Here is a 20,986-nt window from a genome sequence, read left to right on the forward strand (position 1 = left end):
GATGAGCCTATTATTTCAATCAACAGCGCCGGTTAAAATTGGATGTAGTCATCAGTCAGTTACAGGAAAACATTTTATCTATGTCCACATAATTACATAATTATCATTGCAATCACTTATTCACAAACCATCACAAATGCATCACTTACATTCTGACACAAAGGGAAACGCTGCCCTTCTGGGCTACATCCCTTCTCTAAAAGGCAGCGCACTCCTTCAGGTAATAACTTGCCAACAGTGCATTAATTTTGTGAATGAAAATCACGTCATAGGACACGAATCTCATCAAAAAAAAATTTTAACAAATTTTTTTTAGACAATCAACAGATAAAAGAAACGTTCCAAGATAACTTTGAAACAATAAACAATATGCCACTCTGAAAGAATCTGTGTAATCTACACGGCTGCTTCCACATGAACACTGATCATACCTGGCTCTGTTCCTCCACCACCTCACCTGATAGCTCCGCAGGGTCCTGGATGGGCTACCACCCAGTTCTCCACCGGTTAAATATTTGGGGAGACCAAAGCCACCATCTTCAGACCGTACCACAAACTCTAGCTCATTGCCACTGAGGCCACCCCCGGCCACTTGGGGCTGACTCTTGAATCTCCTTCTTGACCTCACTTCTATCCATCTCTTTAAACTTCTACAGCTGTACAACCTTTGGAATAACTCTGCATTCCCCCAGCTCTTGGGCGAAATTCTCCCGAAACGGCGCGATGTCCGCCGACTGGCACCCAAAACGGCGCCAATCAGACGGGCATTGCGCCGCCCCAAAGGTGCGGAATGCTCCGCATCTTTGGGGGCCGAGCCCCAACATTGAGGGGCTAGGCCGATGCCAGAGGAATTTCCGCCCCGCCAGCTGGCGGAAACCGCGTTTGTTGCCCCGGCAGCTGGCGCGGAAATGACATGTCGGGGCGGCGCATGCGCGGGAGCGTCAGCTGAAAGTTTCCCGCGCATGCGCAGTGGAGGGAGTCTCTTCCGCCGCCGCCATGGTGGAGACCGTGGCGGAGGCGGAAGGGAAAGAGTGCCCCCACGGCACAGGCCCGCCCGCGGATCGGTGGGCCCCGATCGCGGGCCAGGCCACCGTGGGGGCACCCACTGGGGTCAGATCGCCCCACGCCCCCCCCCAGGACCCCGGAGCCCGCCCATGCTGCCTTGTCCCGCTGTTCAAAAGGTGGTTTAATCCACGCCGGCGGGACAGGCAATTTATCGGCGGGACTTCGGCCCATCCGGGCCGGAGAATCCAGCGGGGGGGCCCGCCAACCGGCGCGGCCCGATTCCCGCCCCCGCCGAATATCCGGTACCGGAGACTTCGGCAACCAGCGGGGGCGGGATTCACGGCAGCCCGCGGCGATTCTCCGACCCGGCGGGGGTCGGAGAATGACGGCCCATGTCTCTTCTGCATAGCAAAATCTACTTGCCCCACAATGGATGGCCGGCCCCAGGCGGCTGGAGGCCTTGCCCGACTCGGGAATTCTCTCGTTAAACATTTCAACTTAAACCGCTGTCATTTGAGATCCTCCTTAAAACTCACCTCTTTGACCAATCTTTTACTAGCCCTTTCTAATATCTCCCCCTTTGGCTTTGTGTCAATTTTCCTGATTATGCCTCCGTGAAGAACCTCGGCATAGTTCTGTTGTGTTAAAGGTGCTATGCAAATGCAAACAGTGTTGCCGGTTAGTGAAAGAGTTAACACCGGCAAACTATGGTATGAGCCACAAAAAAAACGAATCAAAGTAAATATAAAAATACACCATTTGTACCAAGTACAATGGGTAGTGAGGGAAGGGAATGAGGAAATGATGTGAGGCTATCAACAAAACCAGCTGTGGATGCAAAAATTTTACTCAGCCATTGAATAATACTAAAAGTATACAAGGACAAGAATACTGCAGTGGAATAACCTAAATACACTTTTCCTGGGCTCCATTTTACAGCGCTAATTATCTTTAAATATAGGTGATAGGGTGCTAAGAGTACAGCTTATCAGGGTCCTTGATAACTCGGCAATGGTTTTTGCTACATTGGTGATCAAAACATAGATATTTTTTGCATTGTGGCGCATAGAGATCATCATTGCCAAAACATGAAGATGATATAAATTTGCAGCTATTGCACTGCTCCAATGAGAACGGTAGGAAGACAGAGCTCAACAGAATATTGCCATATACAGTACCATGAGTGGCACAGTTAATTGATGGGCCTGTCTGCATTGTTATATTTAGAAAGTAGCTTTCTGCTGTCGGTGCAAGGAGTGCATTATAAAACACTTTGGCTTTTGTTACATTCAGATAGATAGATGCCGTTTAATTTTGAAAAATGTGATGCCATTACACACTTCTTGCTCTTGTGTTCACCACAAAGGTCACATTCGTTGCTTCGCTTCTCAGAATGTGACATATTCAAAAACAGCAGACCAAGAATGATTAATTTTCACATAACGCCGGAGCAGAAGATTAGTTCTGACATAACTAAAAAAATAATCTTGAATATATGACTTCTAAAATGCAAGGTGTACTTCCAATATTTATCTTGGTTTCAGCGAAGACTACTTTTACACTTGATGCCCCTCTCTGGCAGGTACTATTATCACTTCTGCCAACAGCATCACTGACGTTTTATTTCTACAGCAACAAGGACTAAACCTGCTGCTACCATTCAGTACTGTTACAAGTGCTTGCAGATTAAAAGGACTACAGGAGCTACCACAATTATATCCAGTTAGGGTGTCACAACATAATGGCTAGATTTTGTAGTCAGTGGTAAAGAAACAGCCCTTGCTGCTCACTATGATGGCAGCTGCCGAGCATTGCTGCCTCACCGCGCCGAGGTCCCAGGTTCGATCCCGGCCCTGGGTCACTGTCCGTGTGGAGTTTGCACATTCTCCCCATGTTTGCGTGGGTTTCACCCGTCATCATATTCATATAAACATTTCAAGGTGCAAACACACACACACACTGATGGACAGATCAACGGACCAATCAACACACATAACATCACAGCCAATCACCAGTGAGAGCACACGCACTATAAAACAGGGAACACCACAGTTCCCGCTGATTCCAGCAGGAGATAGCTCAGAGCACAGAGCTCACAGCGTGCCTCTTAGACATACACCATGTGCTGAGTGCCTCTCTAAGATAGTGCAAGGGCTGGGTCCACAGGTTAACTGGTAAAGTACGAACCACAGCCAAAACTATACAGTAGATATTATCAAGAATAATAAAACAGAGTTGTACCATCCACAACCGTGTTGGTTTGTTTGTATAGCGGAACACCCAACCCGACAGCCCCCACAACCCAAAGATGTGCAGGGTAGGTGAATTGGCCACGCTAAATTGCCCCTTTATTGGAAAAAAATGAATTGGGTACTCTAAAATTTAAACAAAGAAATATGATGGCAGCTGCCTGGATTTTCACTTGCTGTCATTAGTAATTATAATAATAATCTTTATTGTCACAAGCAGGCATACATTAACACTGCAAGGAAGTTACTGTGAAAAGCCCCTAGTTGCCACACTCCAGCACCTATTTGATACATAGACGGAGAAGTCAGAATGTCCAATTCACCTAACAGCACGTCTTTCGGGACTTGTGGGAGGCACCCGGAGGAAACCCACGTAGACACGGGAAGAACGTGCAGACCCCCACACAGACAATGACCCAAGCCAGGAATCGAACCTGGGACCCTGGAGCTGTGAAGCAACAGTGCTACCCATTGTGCTACCATGCTGCCCGTGCTGTCATCAGGTGTCGGATTCTGAGCGATGCCCTTTTAAGGGGATCTGTGGCATGTGCATTAAGGACATCAACATCATATTTACATAGTGCCTTTAACGTAATGAAACATCACAAGTCACTTCACGAGAGCAATCCAAAAACAACATATGATACCGAGTCACATTGGGAAACATTAGGCCAGATGATTGGTCACAGAGGTAGGTTTTAAGGAGGGTCTAAAAGGAGGAAAGCGAGGAAGAGATCTGGAGAGATTTAGCGCGGCCAACTGAAGGCACAGCCACCAATTAAGCGATTGAATTTGCGGATGCTCAAGAGGCCAGAATTTGAGGGGCCCAGATGTCCTGCAGGTTTATCCTTTTATAAGGTCGCACCACTATCTTGCAGGTTTGTGGGTCTGGAGGAGTTTACAGAGATAGGGAGGGGCAAGGCGAGGGAGAAATTTCTAAACAAGGATCAAAATTTTAAGCTCAAGTTGTTGCTCGACTGGGAGACGATATAGGCCAGCAAGAGTGATAGGTGACCTGGACTTTGGGGACATCTGACTTTTGGATGATGTCAGGTTTTGAGGTAGAATGTGGTAGACTATGCAGGAGTGCATCGAGGTTGGCAAGTCTAGGGGCAACTAAAGACAAGCAGCAATGCAGCTCTGCACCCAATCAGACTCAAGAATCCTCATTGATGCATGTAGGGTGGGATTTCCCCACCAGCCCTCCGCATGTTTTTCGGCGGTGGAGGGGACCCGCCAGCGGGATCTACCAGTCCTGCCATTGTCAATGGGATTTTGCATTGACAGCACCCTCGCCGTGGGGAACAGCCGGTAAATCCCACCCCAAGAGTCTAGACCAGGAAATATAAACCGAGAAGTATCAATTAGCTTTAACTTGTGCAGATAAGCAAAATAAAGATTGGGAAAGAAAGATGGGATTAAGAGAGTGAGGCGAGTATGACAGAATTTTTAAAAAATGTTCCAACACTAATTAAATTCTGACTTTTCCATGGTTTCTTTTGTTTCTGATGCTAGCTCAACAATTATTGGATTTAGCCGAAGCCATTATAAAATACAAAGCTTTTCCTTGCCTATCAGTGTCACATTAACATTTGTAACCAGTGATGCATGCTTGTGCATGCGCAGATGACAATTGGTTTTGCATGAGTGTGATGCCTTCTGTGGTCGAATAGCCTGTCTATCCTCTCAGTCCCACCTTGTATTTAGAATGGTCACTTGAGCAAGGTACCAATAGATCAATGATGTGGTCATGCTTTCAGGAGCAGAGCAAAGGAGATAAAGAACCTAATGGCGTGGTGTAATGGCAACAATCTCTCCCTCAATATCAGCAAAATTAAGGAGCTGGTCATCAACTTCAGGAAGTGAAGTGTCGTACACACCCTTGTCTGCATCAATGGTGCCAAGGTGGAGATGGTTGACCATTTCAAATTCCTAGGTGTGCACATCACCAACAATCTGTCCTGGTCCACGTACATTGATGCTACAAACAAGAAAGCACAACAGTGCCTAGAATTCCTCAGAAAGCTAAGGAAATGTGGCATGCCCACATTGACTCTTACCAATTTTTAAAGACGCACCATTGGAAGCATCCTATTTGGCTGCATCAGAGCCTGGCATGGCAACTGCTCGGCCCAAGACTGTGAGAGACAACAGATAGTCGTGAACACTGCCCAGTCCATCACACAAACCCGTCTCCCATCCATTGACTCTGTCTACACCTGCCGCTGCCTTGGGATAACTAATGACCCCTCCCACCTGGGTTATTTTCTCTTCCAACTTCTTCCATCAGGCAAGAGATACAAAAGTCTGAGAACTCGCACTAACAGGTTCAAAAAACATTTCTTCCCCTCAATTACCAGACTCCTGAATGACCCTCTTATGGACTGAACTGATCTCTCCACACATCTTCTCTACTGAGTAGTGCTGCACTCCCGAATGCTTCACCCAATGCCTGTGTCTCTGTATTTACATTGTGTACTTGTGCATGTCCTATGTTTTTTTACATGTATGGAACAATCTGGGCTGGACTGTATGCAGAACAATACTTTTCACTGTACCTCGGTACACGGGACTATAAACCCAAATTCAATCAAATCCATGGGGAGATGGTACAAAGTAAACTTGTTTTTGCGGCACCATTAACATTGAAAAATGCCCCAGTTCGAGCAGTGGCGAAAATAGGCAGCGACGCAGAGAGGCAAATCAATAAAGCAGCAAAAGACATTATGGCAAATTCTTGCATTACATAAAAATGCTGACTTATGAAAAATAGTACCCTGAAATCCTGAACTTATAAATTACGAATTGCAAATTGAATTACCAGCCAAAGAAAAACTTAAAATCTCACAACATGATCTACTTTGTACATCGAGTACCACTGGGGACTGAACTGCTTTCTGGTGGAACTAAAAACGGGGCCTATAGCCAAGCCTCATTGCATGATTTTCCTAAGATTTCAAAGGGGTTTATAGAGCAACCTAATAATGACATTTGAATTGGGCTCTTGATCAGGACTGAGCTCAACTTTCACATCTTGGTTGCATCTCATCACTTCCCCCAAAAGCTGGGATGGGCTACAGCCAGCAGAGTCCTTACCATTCAAGCCAAGGTTGAACTGAATGCCTACTCGGCCCTTAAAAGCCAGCAACTGGATTAATTGCTCACCCTGTTTTGCACTTGTGGTGGGCCAACAGCGGAGCTAAATTAATGGCATTAATACAAACGTCCACCGACTAGACTGCTTTGCCCTAGTGACTGGGGTTAGCATTCTGTTACTTGGGAAAGGGGAACTAGAAAAGAACAAAGGCAGAGAAATAATTTGTGGCAGGAGAGAAGATGCTAATAGCATTATGAATGCATACCTAGAGGGTGGCACAGTGGTTAGCACTGCTGCTTCATGGTGCGGAGGCCCCACGTTTGTTCCTGACCCCCGGTCACTGTCTGTGTGGAGTTTTCACATTCTCCCTGTGTCTGCGTGGGTCTCACCCCCACAACCCAAGATGATGTTCAGGGGTGGGTGGATTGACCACACTAAATTGCGCCTTAATTAAAAGAAAAATAATTGGTACTTTATTTTTTTTAAAGTGAATGCATGCCTTTAACAATGAAAATGAAATGAAAACGAAATGAAATGAAAATCGCTTATTGTCACAAGTAGGCTTCAAATGAAGTTACTGTGAAAAGCCCCTAGTCGCCACATTCTGGCGCCTGTTCGGGGAGGTTGGTACGGGAATTGAATCGTGCTGCTGGCCTGCCTTGATCTGCTTTCAAAGCCAGCGATTTAGCCCTGTGCTAAATCAGCCCCTAGTTATTATTTGATGAGTTATTATTTCAACAAAAGAGGACATTTTAGAAAGGATTTTCCAAGTGCTTGTGGCAAAATACCTAGCCCATAGCTAATGCACATCTGAAAACTTATCCTTCATTCATTTTGCAGATTGTTGTTGAAACCTGGCCAAGGGCCCAATTTCAGTCATGGTGCAGCTGTGCAATATATCTCCTCATGTCTGGAATTCATGTCAAGTGCATATTCCACATGTGAGTCATATTACTTTATATAATTGCATACAAGATTAAAAATGCAGTTCACTACTTAGGGCTAAAACTGGTGTGTGTGTGTGGGGGGTGGGGGCGGGGAGGAGAGATCGGTTTACACCACAATTCACTGGGGAAAAGAGAGTTCCATGTCCCGCCCATTCTGGATTCTCCTGCATGATTTTCCCATCTCAAGCTCAGAGCTTTCCACTCACTGACATTGTTGTCGGGGCCCTCAGTGCAGCCAACATAAACTGGTGAATAATAGGCTGCATGTCATTAATTTTACACTATGTTCAGACTGAGAGATGGCCCCCTTTGGGGCGAAGGGTCTTAAAAAAAACTTCAGTATGTGCATTCTTTATACTATTATCTTCAGCTCCAACTTGTAGGAATAATTCAAGTGACACACATCTTCGCCTGCTCAGTTGTGTCCACCATGGTAGTATTTTTGGTGAAGCTGCACAAGCAATAATTAAACCTCATCACATTGGCAGCATAATTTGCTGGAGGACATTAATGCTGTCTGGAGTTCTTGCGCTTTGTACATAGTAAAGTACATTTTCCAATTGAGTAGGTGTAAAATAGCTGATTGGAAAAATAGGAGATTGGGCATGGCGGGTTTTTAACCTCTTGAACTGGATTAAATTTTGTATGGTGCCAGAAGTCTGCAACGTTTCAATCAATTATACTAGCATTTGGCTTGAATCCACATTCTGCAGCCTAACTGCGAACAAAAGAACTTTCATTTATATAGTGCCTCTTGTGGCTAAGGGGAATTTAGTATGGCCAATCCACCTAACCTGCACATCTTTGAACTGTGGGAGGAAACCAGAGCAGCCTGAGGAAATCCACGCAGGCACGGGGAGAACGTGCAGACTCCAACAGGCAGTGACCCAAGCCGGGAATCGAACCTGGGACCCTGGAGCTGTGAAGCAACTTTCCTAACCACTTTGCTACCGTGATTCCCTAGATGTGGTTAGGTGGATTGGCCATGCTAAATTGCCCTGTAGGGTCCAAAGGTTAGGTGGGGTTGCTGGGTTATGGGGATAGGGTGGAGTTGTGGGCTTAGGTAGAATGCTTTTTCAAGGACTGGTGTAGACCAGATAGGCTGAATGGCCTCCTTTATTGTAAATTCTATGATACCAGTGGGTCTATTTGCAGACCTAGGACTGGAACAAATAGATAACTTCCTCATGTAACAGATATGTCTTCTCAATAGTTGGATCCACGTAGAACTTGTGTATGCAATAAGCACCATGGAGAGGAAAAGGCAAGGTCAGTTGTCCTGGTGCTATGCTCCCTAATTATTGCCTCAATAGCAAATATAATTAGACTGTTGTATGTAATATGGCTGATTTCCTGATTGAATATTCGTGGCAAGCAGTGGCAACTGGGAATTCCCAGGTCTTTAGTCGTTGAGTTCTGTTCATCAACTTAAATAGACAGAAAACCATCATCTGTGGAAAGTGCAATTTTCCAAAGGGCCCTCACTCTAACTCACAACTTGCGAGAGCACACGATCAGATAATCATCTTCAATAAGTTGTCAGCTTTGGTAGCGTTAACACTCTCACCTCTCCAGACAGACTCCAGCAGCACCTTTCACAACCTTGGAGAGCCTAACAGGATAGATGCTGAGTGGCAGTTTCCCCTAGCTGGAGAGTTTATCATAGAATTTACAGAGCAGAAGGAGGCCATTCAGCCCATCGAGTCTGCACCGGCTCTTGGAAAGAGCACCCTACCCAAGGTCAACACCGCCACCCTATCCCCATAACCCAGTAACCCCACCCAACACCAAGGGCAATTTTGGACACTAAGGGCAATTTAACATGGCCGATCCACCTAACCTTCCCATCTTTGGACTGTGGGAGGAAATCGGAGCACCCAGAGGAAACCCACGCTCACACGGGGAGGATGTGCAGACTCCGCACAGACAGTGACCCAAGCCAGAATCGAACCTGGGACCCTGGAGCTGTGAAGCAATTGTGCTATCCACAAGGCTACCGTGCTGCCCCCAAGTTTGGAACTACATAATCCATAGAATCCCGACCATGCAGGACACCATTCAGCCCATCGGGTCCACACTGACCCTCCGAAAAAGCACTCCACCTACGCTCACTCCCCCACCCAATCCCCGTAACCCCAGGCATTGATCATGGGCAATCCACCTAACCTTTTAGACATTAAGGAGCAATTTAGCATGGCCAATCCACCTAAACCTGCACATGTTTGAACTGTGGGAGGAAACTGGAGCACCCGGAGGAAACCCACACTGGCAGTCATCCACGGCCGGAATTGAACCCGGGTCTCTGTGAGGCAGCAGTGCTAACCACTGTGCCACCTAGGTCATAGTCTCAAGATAAGGGGCCAACCATTTCGGACCGAGATCAGGACAAATGTCTTCACCCACACGGTTGTGAGTCCTTGGAATTATCTAATGCTCAGCAGTTGCATATTTTCAATACAGAGATAGACAGAATTTGGTCACCAAGGCATATGGGGATACAACTAGAAAGTATAGATCAATTGAGATTTTATCGAATGGCAGAACAGGCTTGAAGGGACACATGGCCTACACATGCTATTTCTTACGTTTCTGATGCCCTCAGACATCCCAGGATGCTTTACAACCAATTAAATACCTTTGAAGTATAGGTGCTATTGCAATGTAGGAAAAAGTGTGGACTCAGGCCCTGCTCGTGAGACTTGAGCACATTATCTAGATTCACACTAGTTCAGCACTAGCACAGATCAACACTGATCAGAGGTGTCAAACTGGGGTGAGGGAGGTGAATAAAAAACTCAGCCAAATTTTCAGTTCTAAACCAAACAAGAACACCTGCTGGGAAGTGTTTTGCTGTTTTTAAATAAATTTAAGTCTGATTAACGGGCTTCTTTGTCATATGGTCCACCCAAAATTAGGAATCACCTCTCGCCGGTGTGATGTCACTTGAGCGAGGTTTAGAATGGATATTTAAAATCGTGAAGCAGTCGGAGCAAAACCGTCGGGGGTACACAGGTGAGTATAGCCTTCAGGAAGAGAGGGCATGCACCCTGGCACAGCCCGGAGGCATGGCTGGTGCATGTGGGGGAGTTCCTCATTCCTTGTGTGCAGGGAGGGTTCCCTTATCCGTGGAGGGGGTAGTTTGCCCTGGTGCATGTGGGGGGGGGGGGGGGGGGGGGGGGGGGTCCCCGTTGGGATTGGGGAAATATTTCTTTTAGTGCAGATCGGGGCGCAATTTAGAATTGCCTGCAGCACTTTTTTTTTACTCTTGTTCCTGCATTATCTGGGGAGAAAATCCGGCTGTGCAGATGGTGAACTGCAAGCTGATTTTCATGCCAGACCAGTGTCGGCACATTTTGTCCAATGATTGAGGAGTTAATATTGGCCAAGAAACTGGGGATAACTCCTCTGACCCTCTTCAGGTTAGTACCATGGGATCCAGTAGATTACCTGACAGAGTAGACAGGATCTCAATTTAACAACTCATCAAAAAAGGCTGCACCCCCAGCAGGGCTGCATTTCCTCAGTACTGCCCTGGATATATGTATGTATGCCTTTGTGTATGTGGGGATTCAGAGATGAATGGATACAAACTGAGTTTCGGCAGACATCTTGTCAACTTTCTGCATCTAAGTTCACACATGAAGGAATGTGAGCAGGGCCTGTGCAACTGAACCATGCCAAGAGAAACAGGAACATGAAAAATTAGCTTCTTTTTTTAACCCTACCACTAATATCTAATGTAACATTTCCACCGTCAACTTGGAATTTACACCTACAAAAGATCACGGCCTTATTTTAAAAGCTTCAGCTCCTTCGGTCTCGTGTATAGTGGTATTTGACTAGGAAGCTTTGAATGTGTATTTATTTATCAAAAGTTTTTTTAGGCCAATTATTTGCTGTTCTGCATCACAAGAATGATTATAAATGTTGTTAAATCTTGGCTAGCAGTTTGTAGCATCTGCTTTTCATGTCACACCAGGGTGGGCACAGTGATTAGCACTGATGCCTCACAGTGCCAGGGACCCGGGTTCAATTCCGGCCGCGGGTGACTGTGTGGAGTTTGCACTTTCTCCCCGTGTCTGTGTGGGTGCCCCCCCCCCAGATGCTCCCGTTTCCTCCGACAGTCCAAAGACGTGTAGGTTAGGTACACATTAGGGCCATGCTAAATTGCCTCTTAGTGTCCAAAGTTGTGCAGTTTTAGTGGGGTTACGGGAATAGGACGGGGGAGTGGGCCTAGGTAGGGTTCTCTCTCGGGGGGTTGGTGCAGACTCGCTGAGCTGAATGACCTCCTTCTGCACTGCAGGGATTTTATAAGATGCAGTCTTACTTAGGACAAACCTCTCATGCACTAACAGTTCAGAAGGCAACAACGCCTGTGAAATGTCATTTAACAACCGAGTTCCATCATGCAGAAAAGCAAAATATTGGGAAGATTGGCAATCTGAACTAAAATCAGAAAATGTGAGTTTCGATGAAACAGGCATTAAAACGTTAATTCGTCTCTACAGATGCTCCCAGACCAAAAGAGAATTTCCAGCATCTTCTGTTTTTTAATAAAAATTTCCATCATTTGTTTATTTTGATAAATTTAGCAGAACAGATATATCATCATATGATCTACACAAACAAAACATAAGTGAGCAATGAAAGGTTTGATAGATGGCTGGCACATATTTCAGTATCTAATTATTACCTTAACACTTCACAGATACAGCTGGAGCACTGAAAACAACAAGAAACGTGCAACAGAACAGTCAGAATACATAAAATGAAGAGCAGAAATTGGGGAGTTATTTAAGAAAAATAAATGATCCAAATGTTCAGGGTGTGAAGTTACATCACTTTAGTCAACTTGAGAACAAAACAATCAGCATACCTAAATGAAAGGAGCACCATATTTTATCAAGTTAATTTCCTTTGCAGCCAGCCAAAGGGAAAGTCTTTGAATTTAATTTCTTGGTACCAGTAATTTTCCTTGACTTACTGTTGCCTGAAAGCTCATTAATCTGTGCTGGTTAACTGTGCAATAACACTTCACTCTAATTGCCTTTTTCAAACTGTGTAATAAAATAATTGCAATGTTGGCTTACAATGAAATCAAATATTGTACAGTGTAACAGCTAGTCACCTCTATACTGTCATATAAGATCAAAGGCTTTAAAAGGTTTGTGAAAAATCATTTGATACTTTAGTAGAAAATATCCAAATTGTCACCCGAGGTGATTCCAATACTGTATTTGGGGCAACACAGGAAATTGGTGCGTTGAGTAACAATTCAGTGCTAGCTACCAATAATAACTTGCCTTTTTGGCAAAAACGTTGCTGCATTTTTGAAAAAGGGACAATAACAAGAAACCAAAAAATGGCAGGTGGAATAGTGATGCTAGCTGAAACAGGATTAAAATAAAATTCTGAGGAAGCTTTGTGTAGCAAGGGTAAAGGAATTTAGGAAGCGTGTCCAGAATGAAGGGCCAAAACGATCAAAGGTTTAGCTGCCGAGAGAGGGCCAGAAGCACACGGCAGAGATGGAGACTGGAAACATTTTCCAGCTCTGGTTTTTAAGCTCCCCTTGAGTGTAGATCAAATGACGTACACAGCTCCTTCCACATTAATCTGGCAGCATGCCCAGGCCTGAATTTCAGATGCGCACTATCAGGGAGGACAGTTTGCTTTTCAATACTTCTATCAGCTCAGTAAGATAGAGGTAACAAGGAACCTCATGTTACAATATACACAACCATCTTAATTGTGTCACCATGCCAAAATCTTTCCACAGCTGCTTACAGACTGCTTCACAGCAGTATCAAACAACTAATTTCAAATTAGACAGTAGCCGCGTTGGTTGCACGTCCCATAATCTATTGATCAAACTGAGTGATAACTGAATCATCCATATCTCAGGTTTCATTGTAACAACATCTCTCTACCCAAAAAGTAGTGGGTCCTCCCATCTAAAGGGACAGGGTAATCTGGATTATTGTATTAGTTAATTGAAGTTGCACTAAATGCTGATGGCAAACGACTATGGTGTAAATTGGGTGCTTCGGCCAGAACCGACTGCAAAGGAGAGTGAATTGAGACTTTTTCCTGTAGTGGGCCTGCCTCCACTTTGCTGTGGCATCATGTTGGGCCCAGTCCAGCTTCAGACGGCACTTCCACAATAATTGCAGCAACAGTGTAAAGTGAAACCACTTTGCACTGACACTGTAATTATAGTGTAAACATGAGATCATGGGCAATTGGTGACAAGAGCGTCAATTTTACCGTAATGCTCTTACTTAAAAACAATTTGAAAACATTTGTTATATATCTGCATTGTAGCATTAAATTTGATTTTAGTTCAGTTGCCAATACACTTCTCATTTGCCTTGATCTCACTCGATGTTTTTAAGAAATCAATTATTGCCAATTAACTGTAAAACCCACAAATTTTTAGTTCAGCTGGTGGCTCAGTGGGTGAGTGAACTGTCTGAGAATATATCAGGCCCCCGGAAATCCAAGTTCAACCCCTGGTCTTGCTCCTAGTTAGACCACATTAATTGTAGTTTCTGATGAAGGCCCGATATCCCTCATATATAATCAGCCAGCAGATTCCACAATGGTTGCTAGAGGTTTGTGGAGAAATACTGAGCAAGAACAAAATTGTGATGACCACTCGGCTTGGCTGTGGTGGACCCTTGAACACTTTTCTGGCATTCATTTGTCCAACATTTGCAGAGAAAGCAAACTGGGCCACAAACTTCTGCTTGCACACAAAACAAATGTCCCAGCCCAGGACTATCGGCAACTACCAGTCCTGGTCTGGGAGTTACATTTAAAGGTTCCTCTAACGGGCCCCAGCTGGGCGGGCCTCTGCCCGTTCACCATGGGAACTCCTATTCTATGAAGCCTACAGTGAGATCAATCAGCGATTCCCCTGTGAGCAGCACACTGGTTAGCACTGCTGCCTCACAGTGCCAGGAACCCGGGTTCAATCCCGGTCTTGGGTGATTGTCTGCGTGGAGTTTGCACTTTCTCCCCGTGTCTGTGTGGGTTTCCTCCAGGTGATGCAGTTTCCTCCCACAGTCCAAAGGTGTGCAGGTTAGGTAGATTGGCCATGCTAAATTGCCCCTTAGTCTCCAAAGATATGCAGGTGCATAGGGGAGGCGTTGACGAAGTGGTCTTGTCAATGGACTAGTAATCCAGAGACCCAGAGTAATCCGGTGGTCCCAGGTTCAAATCCCGTCACTGCAGATGGTGAAATATGAATTCAATAAAAATCTGGAATTAAAAGACCTATATGTGACTCCAGACCCACAGCAATGTGGTTGTTTCTTAACTGCCCCTTAAGGGCAATTAGAGATGGGCTTTAAATGCTGGCACGGCCTGAGACGCCCACGTCCTGTAAACAAATAAAATAAAGGTTATGGTGTTACGGCGATAGGGGAATGAGTTGGCCGAGGTAGGTTGCTCATTTAGAGGGTCGATGCAGGCTTGATTGGCCAAATGGCCTCTTTCTGCACTGTAGGGATTCTGTGGTTATCACAGGTGATTAAGGCAAGGAACAAAAATAAATTGATCAGGTGTCCCAAGAGATGTTGCAGATCATTTTACTGGCATTGAGGCCCTTCTCTGAATGCATTTCCTGTTGCCTTTTAGATATGGAATAAAAACAAGAGGTCACTGCTGAATGTTTGGGAAATCCTTGACAACAGCTTAAACCAAATGGAATCAACTTCTGCCATTGGAATATCATGTGGGCTGTATTTTCAAAGAGTGTGCTCTCAATTCCAACACTCGCACCATTTAACTGCAAAATTTCAAATTACAATGGTTTTTACATTACTTCTCATCAATCAAATTACTGACATTGGAGCAAGCTATGAATTCAAGAAATTTTTAAAATTCTCAGCCACTCTGGTCATGTGGAGCAATTTTCTATTCACAAATATCTAATACAGTTTTTATTATGTAACGTAGACTTGCTAAATCAGAATCTCTGGCCATTTTCCAGAGATATTTCGAGAGGTGATTTACACTCCCCAGATACCTTAGGGATCATTCTTTAAATATATGGATCAGACTCCAATTATGTCATCGGGAGCCATCAGCTGTTTTAACCAGGGCCCACTTAGGGAAGTGGTTGTGGCTTTCCTGCTAGGTCAACTTAGATTTGCTGTTAAATGGCACATTTCATGGCCACTGGACCTCTCAAAAGTACTTTATGGCCTACAAGGTACTTTTCTTGAAGAGTAGTAACTGGTGAAATGTAACAAAGGCAGCAGCCAATTGGCACACAGTAAACTCCCACAAACGGCAATGTGACAATAACAAGATAATTGCTTTTTGTGTGGTAGACTGAATCTAAATGTTGGCCAGGACACTAGGGAAACGGTTCTTCCTTAAGATAGTGCCACAGGGTGGGATCTTTCAGTTGTACCGCCCCCAAACCCAGAAATTCTCCGTCAAATTTTCCGTCCCACTGGTGACAATTCCTGTGGCGGGCAGGACTGGAAAATTTACCCCATAGTTTCTTTCTCATCCATCCGAGCTGGCCGATGATTCCTCATTTTAATATCTTATTCGAAAGAACGACCCCCCATCCCCCCTCGACAGTGCAGCACTCCCTTACCACTGCACTCATCCTTGGTTTCTGTGCTCATGCCTGGAGTGGAGCTTGTATTCAGAAGTGAGGGATGCTACCAGTTCAGACACGGGTTGGACATAAGACACTAAAAAGATATTCTGTTTTATTCTTTGTTTAATCTTTCTTGGTAGGGCCAGTAGGAAAGTTTAACACCCCCCAGAAAATAGTACGCAGTGTTCTATTACTGCCGTAACAAGTTAAACAAACCAATTCAACTGGGTGTGGGGGTTGGGAGTGAAGGAAGTGAATGATGCATTCTCTCAGGAAGTGCATCACATTTTGAAGAAAAATTAAGTTGGAAGAGTAAATGCGACCACATAGTTTCAGCTCATTCAGCTTTTTGAACGGATGTGGAAGACGGAGATGGGGTGACTACGAATCGGTCACATAGCCTGAATTGAACAGTGAAACACCAGTATATGATTAAATAGTTGTACAGTGGTCAACTATGTACAACTGGCCTGCGATCAGGGCCCACCAATCGGCCTCTCTGTCCCCCGGCCTCTTTTCCTACCCGCCGGCCCCTGTACTCCTGCGCCATGTTGCGTCGGGGCCGGCACGTTGAAAGAGGCCATTGGCGCCAGCGCCTCAGCGCATGCGCGGATCCCGCGGTACACAGTTCACGCCGAGATCGGCAGCTGGAGCGGCATGGCCAGAATTACTCCTGGCAGCAGCCCGTTCACGCCGTCGTAAAACGCGACGGCATTTACGACGGTGTGGACACTCTGCCGCAGGATGGGAGAATCCCGCCCAAAGTATTTCAAAGTATGTTAAAGCATTAAGATGACCCATGATACATAGGAATGACTAAATCATGACACAGGATACAAGTGCAATAGAAAGAAATTGTGGGCTGTTCCACGCACAGACATACATTTGGAAACATATGTGCTAGCACATATGTGTTACATATCCACACCATGCTTCATTAAGAGTAAGTTTGTTTTTATATGATTGTATATCGCCCTCATATAGAATTGTGGCAACAGATTACTCTTAAAACTAAGCTAATTATCTTACACTGGTTTACATCAAAACGATGAACCATCAATAAGGATGTTTAAAGTTAGTTTATTCCGTATTGCCAATTTAAAAACTTGGGCTTTTGTTGCATATTTAAGTTTATCTTTTAGTGATTAAACAAATGTGGCAAAACTCAGCATTGAAAAAAAGAGAACCCCCCTCCTCCCCCCAAATCTGTGGAAAATGGAAGAAACTTGCAAAAAAGTATTTTTATTTTGTTCAACAGTAAAACTCAAAGCGAGGCATTCTGAAAATAAGGTTTAGTCTAGCTAGTGACGACAAATTATTGTGAAACCAATGCAAGTGGTGGCCGTAATCTGTGCAAATAGTTACCAGCAACATGTCATTTTGAAATTAAAAGTAAAATTAAGGGGCGAAATTCTCCGGTATCGGCGCGATGTCCGCCGACTGGTGCCCAAAATGGTGTAAATCAGTCGGGCATCGCGCCGCCCCAAAGGTGCGGAATGCTCCGCATCTTGGGGTGCCGAGCCCTAACCTTGAGGGGCTAGGCCCGCGCCGGACGAATTTCCGCCCCGCTAGCTGGCAGAAAAGGCCTTTGGTGCCCCGCCAGCTGGCACGGAAATGACATCCCCGGGTGGCGCATGCGCGGGAGCGTTAGCAGCCGCTGACGGCATTCCCGCGCATGCGCAGTGGAGGGAGTCTCTTCCGCCTCCGCCATGGTCGAGACCGTGGCAAAGGCGGAAGGGAAAGAGTGCCCCCACGGCACAGGCCCGCCCGCGGATCGGTGGGCCCTGATCGCGGGCCAGGCCACCGTGGGGGCACCCCCCGGGGCCAGATCGCCCCGTGCTCCCCCCCCCCCCCCCAGGACCCCGGAGCCCACCCGCACCGCCTTGTCCCGCCGGTAAGGTAGGTGGTTTAATTCACGCCAGCGGGACAGGCATTTTAGCGGCGGGACTTTGGCCCATCCGGGCCGGAGAATTGCGGGGGGGGGGGGGGGGGGCCCCGCCAACCGGCGCGGCGCGATTCCCGCCCCCGCCGGATATCCGGTGCCGGAGAATTCGGCAACCGGCGCCGGCGCGATTCACACCAGCCCCCGGCGATTCTCCGACCCAGCGGGGGGTTGGAGAATCTCGCCCCAGGTATCTAACCTTAAAAATCCCTGATAGGAATTCCCAATGCTGCCCTGGAGAGGACTTTCCCGGTTGAGTTTCTTATTTGTTTGCCAATGGTGTGAAACACAAAGCAGCAATTCAGTATATCCAGAGTATTCCGACCAAACATGTAGTGGGAGCAATGCCGAATGGCCAGTGAATTGTTTATTGTGGTGACTTCAACCATTTAACTGCGATAATGAGCGTGGATGATCAAAACTGTTGGCGATTATGCACAGGGGCACAGTTACTATCTTGCTTTTAGTAAACAATGTTCTATTATATGACCGAAGTTAACCTTTAGTTGATGACCTCAGCCTTCAGTGCTGTCACTGCGTCAGTACCCTGCTGTCCTTGTTCCATTCCGAACTAAAGATATTTGTAGTTGTACAAAGAATATAGGGGGCGATTCTCCGATATGGAGGCCAAGTGTTCGCGCCGTCGTGAACGCTGTCGCGTTTCACAACGCCGTGAACAGGGCCCGGGGACGACATATTCTGGCCCCCGCTCCAGCGTCCTTACGCTGCGCCAAATGGGCGCCGCGCCAACCCGCGCCTGCGGAGTTGGGCCGCGCCATCCTGCGCATGCGAGGGGATCGTCTTACGCACGCCGGCCCCTCACCAACATGGCGCCGGTGTTCTGGGGCCGCGCACGGAAGGAAGTAGGCCCGGGGGGGGGGGGGGGGGGGGGGGGGGGGAGTGGCCGGCCCGCCGATCGGTGGGCCCCGATCGTGGGCCATACCCCATCGGAGGCCACCCCGGTGAAGAGCCCCCCCCCCCCGCGTTCCCGCAGAGTCCCCGCCGGTAGCGACCAGGAGTGGACTGCGCCGGCGGGAACCTGTCGTGTCGTAGCGGTCTCTCGGCCTGTCCAGGTTCTCCGAGCGGCCCGGTGCAAATCGCGCGCCGCTGGTATCCGGGGGGGTTGGAGAATCGCGTGCGGGGGTCGGGGCGGCATCCGCGATTCACGCGGCGATCTCCCACCCGGCATTGGCCGGGGGGGGGGGAATAGCGCCCATAATCTTTGCGTCCTTAAAGAGGATACAAGATAAAGTGGATAAAATATCCCATATTTCACAACCAATGCTTACTTCCTGGCTGAAAGTAAGATCCGGAAAGTAATTAACAGTGGTTAGCACTGCTGCCTCACAGCTCTAGGGTCCCGGGTTCATTTCTGGCCTCGGGTAACTGTGTGGAGTTGCACTTTCTCTCCATGTCTGCGTGGGTTTCCTACCACAGTCCAAAGATGCACAGGTGAGGTGGATTGGCCATGCTAAATTGTCTCTTGGCGTCCAAAAGGTTAGGTGGGCTTACTGGGTTACGGGGATAGGGTGGAGGCGCGGGCGTTAGTGGGGTGCTTTTTCCAAGGGCTGGTGCAGACTCGATGGGCCAAATGGTCCCCTTCTGCACTGTAAGTTCTATGATTCTATGATATGTGCAAATCATATCATTGTGACACACAGGGGATGCAATGCAAATAATAAAATAACAGGTGTGATGTGCAGCCAACGTTTGGTTGGGGTACACAAATAAAGCTTTTTTTCCCCCATTGATCTAGGGCGAGATTCTCCGACCCCCCGCCGGGTCGGAGAATCGCCGGGGGCTGGCGTGAATCCCGCCCCTGCCGGTTGCCGAAGTCTCCGGCACCGGAGATTCGGCGGGGGCGGGAATCGCGCCGCGCCGGTTGGCGGCCCCCGCCCCCCCGCTCGATTCTCTGGCCCGGATGGGCCTAAGTCCCGCCGCTAAAATGCCTGCCCCGCCGGCGTAAATTAAACCACCTACCTTACCGGCGGGACAAGGCGGCACGGGCGGGCTCCGGGGTCCTGGGGGGGGCGCGGGGCAATCTGGCCCCGGGGGGTGCCCCCACGGTGGCCTGGCCCGCGATCGGGGCCCACCGATCCGCGGGCGGGCCTGTGCCGTGGGGGCACTCTTTCCCTTCCGCCTCCGCCACGGTCTCCACCATGGCGGAGGCAGAAGAGACTCCCTCCACTGCGCATGTGTGGGAAGCTGTCAGCGGCCGCTGATGCTCCCGCGCATGCGCCGCCCGGATATGTCATTTCCGCGCCAGCTGGCGGGGCACCAAAGGCCTTTTCCGCCAGCTGGCGGGGCGGAAATTCGTCCGGCGCCGACCTAGCCCCTCAATGTTGGGGCTCGGCCCCCAAAGATGCGGAGCCGTTTTGGGCGCCAGTCGGCGGACATCGCACCGTTTCCGGAGAATTTCGCCCCAAGTGTGCAAAATAAACCCAGGAACGTTATCTGTTGAAATTTGCAAATAAAAAACTAACGATCCCGAACTGTAACCCTTCGTGTGTTAAATCTGTTAATTCTCAGTAATATATACAGTAAAGTTTGTAATCATTGAAAAGATTTCTATGACTGAGTACTCCACAAAATGAAACCACTGGCTTTCAATCAGTTTCTTATTCTGTCAAAGGTCTTGGATCGATATTGGAAATGTAGATTCCTCGAGCAGAACTGGCTTTCTGGCTTAGCACAATCGCTAACCTTTGGACAAGTGCCGGTTACCTTGGGCGAAATTCTCTGGTATCGGCGCGATGTCCGCCGACCGGCGCCCAAAACGGCGCAAATCAGTCGGGCATCACGCCGCCCCAAAGGTGCGGAATCCTCCGCACCTTTGGGGGCCGTCCCCCAACCTTAAGGGGCTAGGCCCGCGCCGGACTAATTTCCGCCCCGCCAGCTGGCGGAAAAGGCCTTTGGTGGACCGCCAGCTGGCGCGGAAATGTCATATCCGGGCGGCGCATGCGCGGGAGCGTTAGCAGCCGCTCCTGGCATCCCCGCGCATGCGCTGTGGAGGGAGTCTCTTCCGCCTCCGCCATGGTGGAGACCGTGGCGAAGGCGGAAGGAAAAGAGTGCCCCCACAGCATAGGCCCGCCAGCGGATCGTTGGGCCCCGATTGCGGGCCAGGCCACC

General features: G+C 47.7%; 1 protein-coding gene across 8 annotated transcripts in view; it reads right to left on the reverse strand.

The window, feature by feature from the left end:
- LOC140391985 (F-box-like/WD repeat-containing protein TBL1X) overlaps positions 1 to 20,986 on the reverse strand; it is a 424,525-nt gene that overhangs the window by 215,067 nt on the left and 188,472 nt on the right. The window contains exon 3 of one of the 8 annotated variants that reach the window (XM_072477102.1): positions 6,617 to 6,796. The exons of the other annotated variants lie outside the window; for them this stretch is intronic. The gene's annotated coding sequence lies outside the window, so the exon portion shown is untranslated. The remainder of the gene's footprint in view (positions 1 to 6,616; positions 6,797 to 20,986) is intronic. 8 annotated transcript variants of the gene reach the window in all.

The sequence above is a fragment of the Scyliorhinus torazame genome, chromosome 15, assembly GCF_047496885.1.
Source record: "Scyliorhinus torazame isolate Kashiwa2021f chromosome 15, sScyTor2.1, whole genome shotgun sequence".
Taxonomy (NCBI): Eukaryota; Metazoa; Chordata; class Chondrichthyes; order Carcharhiniformes; family Scyliorhinidae; genus Scyliorhinus; species Scyliorhinus torazame.